This window comes from Ranitomeya variabilis, chromosome 6 (assembly GCF_051348905.1).
Source record: "Ranitomeya variabilis isolate aRanVar5 chromosome 6, aRanVar5.hap1, whole genome shotgun sequence".
NCBI lineage: Eukaryota > Metazoa > Chordata > Amphibia > Anura > Dendrobatidae > Ranitomeya > Ranitomeya variabilis.
In genome coordinates this window covers 441,509,412-441,518,560 of record NC_135237.1, presented here as the reverse complement: position 1 = coordinate 441,518,560, position 9,149 = coordinate 441,509,412, and positions in this window count along the sequence as shown.

Below are 9,149 nucleotides of genomic sequence, written 5' to 3'. Positions count from 1 at the left end.
ACCTTGCCTGATTTGACACGATTTATTTTGCAAATTATGGTGGAAAATAAGTACTTGGTCATTAACAAAAGTTAATCTCAATATTTTGTTATATATCCTTTCTTGGCAATGACAGTGGTCAAACGTTTTCTGTAAGTCTTCACGAGGTTGGCACACACTGTTGGTGGTATGTTGGTCCTGGCCCATTCCTCCATGCAGATCCAGAGTAGTGATGTCTTGGTCTTGTCGCTGGGCAACACGGACTTTCAACTCCCTCCAAAGATTTTCTATGGGGTTGAGATCTGGAGACTGGCTAGGCGACTCCTAGATCTTCATATGCTTCTTATGAAGCCACTCCTTTGTTGCCCTGGCGGTGTGCTTGGGATCATTATCATGCTGAAAGACCCATCCATGTTTCATCTTTAATGCCCTTGCTGATGGAAGGAGGTTTGCACTCAAAATCTCACAATACATGGCCCCATTCATTCTTCCTTGTACACGGATCAGTCGTCCTGGTCCCTTTGCAGAAAAACAGCCCCAAAGCATGATGTTGCCACCCCCATGCTTCATAGGTATGCAACTCAGCATTCTGTATCCTCCAAACACGACAAGTTTTGTTTCCACCAAACAGTTCTACTTTGCTTTCATCAGACCATATGACATTCTCCCAATACTCTTCTGGATAATCCAAATGCTCTCCAGCAAACTTCAGAAGGGCCCGGACATGTACTGGCTTAAGCAGGGGGACACGTTTGGCACTGCAGGATCTGAGTCCCTGGCGGCGCAGTGTGTTACTGATGGTAGCCTTTGTTACGGTGGTCCCAGCTCTATGCAGGTCATTCACTAGGTCCCCCGTGTGGTTCTCGGATTTTTGTTCACTCTTCTTGTGATCATTTTGACCACACGGGTGAGATCTTGCGCGGAGCCCCAGATCCAAGGAGATTATCAGTGGTCTTGTATGTCTTCCATTTTCTTATTCTTGCTCCCACAGTTGATTTCATCACACCAAGCTGCTTGCCTATTGCAGACTCAGTCTTCCCAGCCTGGTGCAGGGCTACAATTTTGTTTCTGGTGTCCTTCGACAGCTCTTTGGTCTTCACCATAGTGGAGTTTGGAGTGTGACTGTTTGAGGTTGTGGACAGGTGTCTTTTATACTGATAAGTTCAAACAGGTCCCATTACTACAGGTAATGAGTGGAGGACGGAGGAGCCTCTTAAAGAAGTTACAGGTCTGTGAGAGCCAGAAATCTTGCATGTTTTTAGGTGACCAAATACTTATTTTCCCCCATATTTTGCAAAATAAATCTTGCCAAATCAGACAAGGTGATTTTCTGGATTTGTTTTCTCATTTTGACTCTCATAGTTGTGGTCTACCTATGATGTAATTTACAGGTCTCTCTCATCTTTTTAAGTGGGAGAATTTGCACAATTGGTGGCTGACTAAATACTTTTTTCCCAACTGTATATATAAATTGCACCAATTTTAGCACACAAATATACATAAATTGATCTGGAACTTCATAAGCCACAAGTGTCGCACTAAGATCATCCAGAGAGATATAAAACTGATTCCAACTTGAACAGTTTTTTCTTTACAGGAAATCTGTCAGCAGGTTTTGGCTATGTAATTTTAGAGCAGCGTGATATAGGGGCAGAGAGCCTGAGTTTAGCAAAGCATCACTTACTGGACTGCTTGGTGCAGTTTTGTGTTCTCTGTTGTAGATGTAGCAATGGTAAGAATACTGAGATCTGAATCCCCCCCCGCACACACACACACCCCTGATTGGCAGCTTACTGTGTCAAAAAGGTGCCAATCAGTATTGGGGATGGGGTTACATAAATTAGCTGGACTGGTTTAAACGTGAGACTCCATTGATAATTTCCTGCTGATAAAACATTGATTGTATTGAAACTACAGCACCTAGTCCAGTAAGTGACAAATTCCTGGAATCGAGCTCTCTTACCCTATATTATGCTGATCTCAGATTTAATAGTAAAAACCTGCTGACAGATTCCCTTGAATTGTATATCAGAGAATCTTGACCTGTCATCAGACTGATCATTTTGCTCAATCAGATGAAGGGGAATGGTTCCCCAAAATATGTTACTCATCTTACAATAAAGAAAAATATTCTTCAATAACTTTGTCATCAATGAAGTCTTTTCTGAGTATCCAGCAGTGTTCGAAAGGTATCATTTTCTCTCTGCTTTTGCACACTGGTGTAAATGGGACCAGAACGTCGCAGACAAGGTTTCACCCCAGGACACCGGGCATCACAAGCTAAACTCTTCTATTTCGTTGTATGCTGGATATATGTGCATATTTCTTTTCTATGTTAGGTGTGCATCTCCTTGGCAGGACTGGAGAGTTAGTGTGTGCTTATCTGGAATGTATTATTGTATTACATAAGGCACCATCCTCTTTTTCTTAATTTTTTTTGTAATTTTTGTTGAAGGAATTTTCCACTACTATGATAATGATGACCTATCCTATCCTATCATTATCATAATTGGTGGGTTCTGACACCCAGCACCCCGACATACTGGCTTTTACTAGCTCTTGACCGCTCTAGTATATGTTTTAGTGCCCTCTGCTTGGTACTGAAGATAATCTCATAATAAGACATTTCTATGTTAAAGCACCACTCCAGCATTTTTTAAAAATTTAGCATTGGAGTTGAGCCATTAATCTAAGTTTTCTGACCCTAGTATTATACTCACCAGTCACTGTTTTATGCAACACTATGATTCCGATGAACCATCTTGTTACTGCAACAAGAAGTAGCGGTCAGAGATAACAGTCACAAGCTCTCAGTGTAAGGGTACCATCACACAGTGCCATTTTCATCGCTACGACGGTACGATTCGTGACGTTCTAGCGATATCGTTACGATATCGCAGTGTCTGACACGCAGCAGCGATCAGGGACCCTGCTGAGAATCGTACGTCGTAGCAGATCGTATGGAACTTTCTTTCGTCGCTTGATCACCCGCTGACATCGCTGGATCGTTGTGTGTGACAGCGATCCAGCGATGTGTTCGCTTGTAACCAGGGTAAACATCGGGTAACTAAGCGCAGGGCCGCGCTTAGTAACCCGATGTTTACCCTGGTTACCAGCGTAAACGTAAAAAAAACAAACAAACAGTACATACTCACATTCCGGTGTCTGTCCTCCGGCGTCTCAGCTTCTCTGCACTGTGAGCGCCTGCCGGCCGGAAAGCGAGCACAGCGGTGACGTCACCGCTCTGCTTTCCGGCTATGGTGCTTACACAGTGCAGAGAAGCACAGCGCCGGGGGACAGACACCGGAATGTAAGTATGTACTGTTTGGTTTTTTTACGTTTACGCTGGTAACCAGGGTAAACATCGGGTTACTAAGCGCGGCCCTGCGCTTAGTTACCCGATGTTTACCCTGGTTACCCGGGGACTTCGGCATCGCTCCAGCGCCGTGATTGCAAAGTGTGACCGCAGTCTACGACGCTGCAGCGATAATCGTACGACGCTGCGACGTCACGGATCGTGCCGTCGCAGCGATGAAAATGGTACTGTGTGACGGTACCCTAAGTCTATGAAATCCTCGTTCTGGCCGCTTTTTTGTTCTCAAAGACTTACATTGAGAAGTGACCTCCAGCAGCAAACAATGGAGCAGTCTGGCATATCCCAAACTGCAGAAGACGACCTGAGCAGTGCTGATGTGAGATGAAGGAAGACGACTGCTGGTAATTATGAGACTAGGTGCAGGGAAGTTTGATTAGTGACACCACTTCAGCGATTTTTTTATTTTACCTCTGGGGTGTTGTTCCCTGCAGAAGGTTGACCAGAGCAAGCCAATGGTAAGTATGAGACTAGGTGCAGGAAACGTAGATTACTTGCAGGCGCAGCACTCTTATTTTACGTCTAGAGTGGAGAAATTAATCTAAGTTCCCTGCACCTAGTCTCATACTTACCATTGGCTCTGCTCTGGTCAGTCTTCGGCAGGGAACTTAGATTAACAACACCCAGAAGGTAAAATGCAAAAAAATACTGGAGCAGGGTTTAAATGTCTTTTGTGGGAAAGCCTCTTCAAATGTCCTGACTAATCAAATTACAGACAACCCCTGTACAGATTTGCCTTTCTCGAACATGATTTCCAACTAATCTCATACCTTCCTCCATTTCTGGTTGCTGGTCCTAGATTACTTGTCTTCATCAAGGCCTTCCGCTATTCTTTTTTTAAATTTTTCCTTTTCTACCAACTAAGGCTGTCTTCACGTGTCCAGTGATCAATAGTCAGAATGGATTCAGCAGCAATCCATTAACAAAAAAGTTGTCCAGAAACAACTTTTTGTCCAACTAAAAAAAACTGATTTCAACTGGATACATTTTTTTAACATTGAAGTCTATAGAAAACGGATCCATTAAAAAGCCATCTGTTTTTCTTTCATTTGAAAAGGATCTGTTTTGCTTACTGGATCAGGTTCAAATGGAACAAAATGGATGACTATTTATCGGATCCATTCTCCATAGACTTCAATGTTAAAAAAACGTATCCAGTTGAAATCAGTTTTTTTATAGCAGGACAAAAAAGTTGTGTTTGCATAAATTTTTTGTTAATTGATTACTGCTGGATTCGATCTAAGTGATAATTACTGGACATGTGAACATTACCTAAATTTTTTACACACAAAGGTGTGCATACAATAGGGGAAGACCAAAGTGCTGCTATGGCGCTTCTAAGGAGCTGAAGCATACACTGATTGTTTTACTCTATTTTACTATTTAGGTGTTTAGAACTAGAGTTGAATGAATTTGTTCGGATTCGGTTCCGAATACAATCGGCAGCGAATATTGTTTTTGCAATATTCGTCGAACACAGCTGAACGCCATTAGAATCAATGGGAGTAGAAATTACTGAATATGTTCGGAACCGATCAACAAACACATTAGGCACAAATAGGGTACAAATATGGTAAATTCAGATTCGGCAACTGAATCCGAACAAATTCGCTCTACTCTATTTAGAACCTTCCCAGGACATCAGTGGCCAGAGAAACTGGTTAGGAATAAAAAAGGTAATGGCTAAATATCCCTAGAGACACGGATAGGCTTGGAGAGAAAGATTAAGATAAGTCCCTGTTAAGGTTGGTCAATGTTAAGTACCACAATTGGACTTTCCCAACACCTTATTGTTCCTTACATAGACACTTTTATTTTACCAAGATGTGATTTACTCATCAAGCCATGGGGTCTGTGCCCCAATTTTATATCACATAGTTCCACTAGGCCATCTACCAATGTTTAATTAACTCAATAGTCATGTACCCTAAAAAAGTGCAACGTCTACAAATTACCTACTTCAGGATAGTTACATTAAAGATACCCTTACATTATTGTGACTGATTAAAGGACAGGCAAATTTTTCTTTCCACATTTACTGTCAGGCTCCATGGAGTTAAATGAGATGAAATGAATCATGTGTTATCAATTGAATTAATGCTTTTCATATTACATTTAAAGCTTGCGCTTATTCAGAGCTGACATTTACTAGTCTTTTACAGAAGCGTCTGAGAAGATCTATGTATTACGGTCTCCTGATTTCTAGCTATGAATGCAGAATGATATGACATTGGCAGTTTGGCTCCACATCTGTTTACCAAATCATTGAAATCGCTTCACAAGCGCCCATATGACAGGGTAGAGCTGGAATGAAACGAGACTCACAGAAGCCTGCAGGTGTGATCATGACACATTTTCTTCCATCTGTCATCATCTTCATTCTGTGTCTGGGGGCAACTCCTTGCTTCTATTTAAAATACATATGGCACATTCTTCTCTTCTAGTCATTTCACCAAGCTGTAGATAAAAATTAAAAGTTTCACTTTGTTCTTTTTTTATGTTTAGTTGGCACTGTGTTTTTAAAAAATTCAACCTTAAAATCCTCAGGCTGCTTAATCATCCCATTTTCAATGATATGTAGGGTGTCGAGGACTGGACCAGGAAGCACAGGTCTATGGGGATGGGTAAGTGCTGGAAAAGGACCTGTAGGGCATCAGTTGGGGTGAATATTATTATTTTTTAACTGTTTTAATGACTATATTTTCATACTCATGACTACCCTTTAATATGCCCCAAACTAAAATATACCATGACTACCCTTTAATATGCCCCAAACAAAATAAAACAGCAAATAACCCTCATAAATTTGGGGCCATTCATTGTATTTTAGATGTTGGTAACCATAATATATAAGTATATCATTGGATCTCACAGACACAAAAGCTGTGCCCCCAAGAGTAGAAGTCTTTATATTCAGGCTCTGTGGACTGTAGCCTTTTAACCCCTCTAATGTTTCAGGGACCACAGAATCTAAGGAGCCTGACAGGAGAGTGCTCCCTCTGTCATCTCATCAGCACAAAGCATCATGGTGGTGACTAGGTGCTGATAGGTTTCCATGACACCCAAAAAGCCTCAAAAAATCCCTTGGATCTGTCATAGGGGTTTGCTATTAGACAATGCAATAGGCATTTGCTTTTGTAAGGTTTATCAAAGGCACTGGGAGCTAACTCTTGGCCACTGGGCCAGTCCTTGGGGGTTCTGTAAGGCTATGTGCACACAGTTTTTTAAAGAGTATTTTTGGGGCAGATATTCTTGGATCTGTATTCTCACCCATTCCTTGTAGACTGTGAGCCCTCGTGGGTAGGGTTCTCTCTCCTCTTGTACCAGTCGGTCACTTGTATTGTTTAAGATTATTGTACTTGTTTTTATTATGTATACCCCTTTCCACATGCAAAGCACCATGGAATAAATGGCGCTATAATAATAAATAATAATAATAATCTACTTGGAAAACTTTCTACTCATTTCTATGGGAAATCCACTTTGTTATTCACATTAATTTTTTTTAGTTTTTTTACCTGGAGAGTTTTTGAAAAATGACTGGTTGAAAAAAGAAAATGCATGTTAGGTAATGTGCATGTTAAGGTGTTGAAAAATGATGTTAAAACTAGTGTTGAGCCACCCCCTAGTCTTCGAGTTCGGTTCGGTTCGTCGAACTGGGACGTGTTCGACGAATGTTCGTCGAACATTCGCCGAACACCGTCGAACCCCATTGAAACCAATGGCAGGCAAACACAAACACATACAAACACATAGAAAACACATAGAAAACACCTTAAAAGGTGTCCAAAAGCTGACAAACTGCTCAGAAGACACAACAAACACATGGAAAAGTCACAACTACATATAGCCATGCCAAAAGAAAAGAGCTGGAGGAGTAAAAGGAGGAGGAGACACAGATATAGGCATGTCATGCCCTTCTAAAATCAAGAAACGCTAAAGTAAAAATCTAAAATCACCCTACCAACACTCAGACGTCGTTAAAAAATAAATAAAAAAGAAATATCTTTAGTTAGAATGGCGGCGGGTCCATTCAGAACACTTTCCTTAGAAGACGTAGTGGTACCCCCGTTGGGAGTTGTGCCAAAAAAGGAACCCAATACATTCAGACTAATCCACCATTTGTCATATCCAAGGGGCAGGTCAGTAAACGACAACATCGACACGGAACCAAGTACAGTACCTCCTTTGACGAGGCAATCAGGCAGGTCAAGAAGTTGGGAAGGGGAACCCTAATGGCCAAAACAGACATTGGGGGGCGTTCCGGTTGCTACCTGTGCCTCCGAATAGTGTCCTCCCATTGGGCTGCTTCTGTGAAGGAGCATACTACATAGATCGCTGTTTGCCCATGGGGTGCTCCATATCCTGCTCACTATTTGAGGCGTTTAGTTGCTTCCTCGAATGTGTCGTTTCTAAGGCGGCACATATTATCCATTACCTCGACGACTTCTTATGCCTGGGCCCAAAAGATTCGCCACAGTGTGAATACATGCGGTAGTCCACCTGTGAGAAGGAGAGAGCTGGAGGGAGAGTGGATACCGCAGAGCTGAGGGGTTAGATTGAGAAAGGAAGCAGGCGGTGTAGCTTGCCTCATGGGTGGGGTACTCTTCTGAGTAACAGAAATTGCTACTAGGCCCAAAAGGATTTCCTGGGCCAGATGCCGTATAAAAATAGTACTTAGGTAAACAGGCGGTGTAGCTTGCTTCATGGGTGGGGTACGCTGCTGAATAGCAGAAATTGCTACTAGGCCCAAAAGGATTTCCTGGGCCAGATGCCGTATAAAAATAGTACTTAGGTAAACAGGCGGTGTAGCTTGCTTCATGGGTGGGGTACGCTGCTGAGTAGCACAAAATGCTATTAGGTACAAAATGATTTCCTGGGCTAGATGCAGTTAAAAATTAGTAATTAGATCAACAGGCGATGTTGGTTGCTTCATGGGTGGGGTACTCTGCTGAGTAGCAAAAATTGCTACTAGGCCCCAAAGGATTTCCTGGGCTAGATGCCGTTAAAAAATAGTAGTTAGGTAAACAGGCGGTGTAGCTTGCTTCATGGGTGGGGTACACTGCTGAGTAGCACAAAATGCTATTAGGTACAAAACGATTTCCTGGGCTAGATGCCGTTAAAAGATAGTAGTTAGGTAAACAGGTGGTGTAGCTTGCTTCATGGGTGGGGTACGCTGCTGAGTAGCAGAAATTGCTACTAGGCCCAAAAGGATTTCCTGGGCCAGATGCCGTTACAAAATAGTACTTAGGTAAACATGCGGTGGGTGGCTGGGCTACTCTGCTGACTAGCAGACACTGAAGCTTTGGAGCAGACCTCTGAATCCCAGGCCATAGTATGAGTAATCAACTCTGCAGATGACCCCACCCACCTGGAATTGACGATGGCAACGTCATGTAAAACACAGCAAGGGGACTCAATAAAGAGTCTCCATTTTTTCCAAAAATTCGGCCACAGACACCACTTAAGTGGCATCAATTTCGCCAGTTTTTTAAAACGGTTGGTGAGGTGATTTTCAAAAATCATCAAGCTTTTAGTCTCCCCAGGATGACACAGGGATAGAAAAGTCTTTGCGGATCCAGGATTTGTTCATTTTGATGAACGTTAGTCTGTCTACATTGTCACTGGACAGCCGCGTGCGCTTATCTGTCAGCACACCACCAGCAGCGCTGAACACACGTTCAAAGAGAACACTGGCTGTGGGGCACGACAAGATCTCCAAGGCGTGAGTGGTGAGTTCAGGCCATTTTTCAAGATTTGAAGCCCAAAATGAGCAAGGGTCCAGTTCCACAGTCAT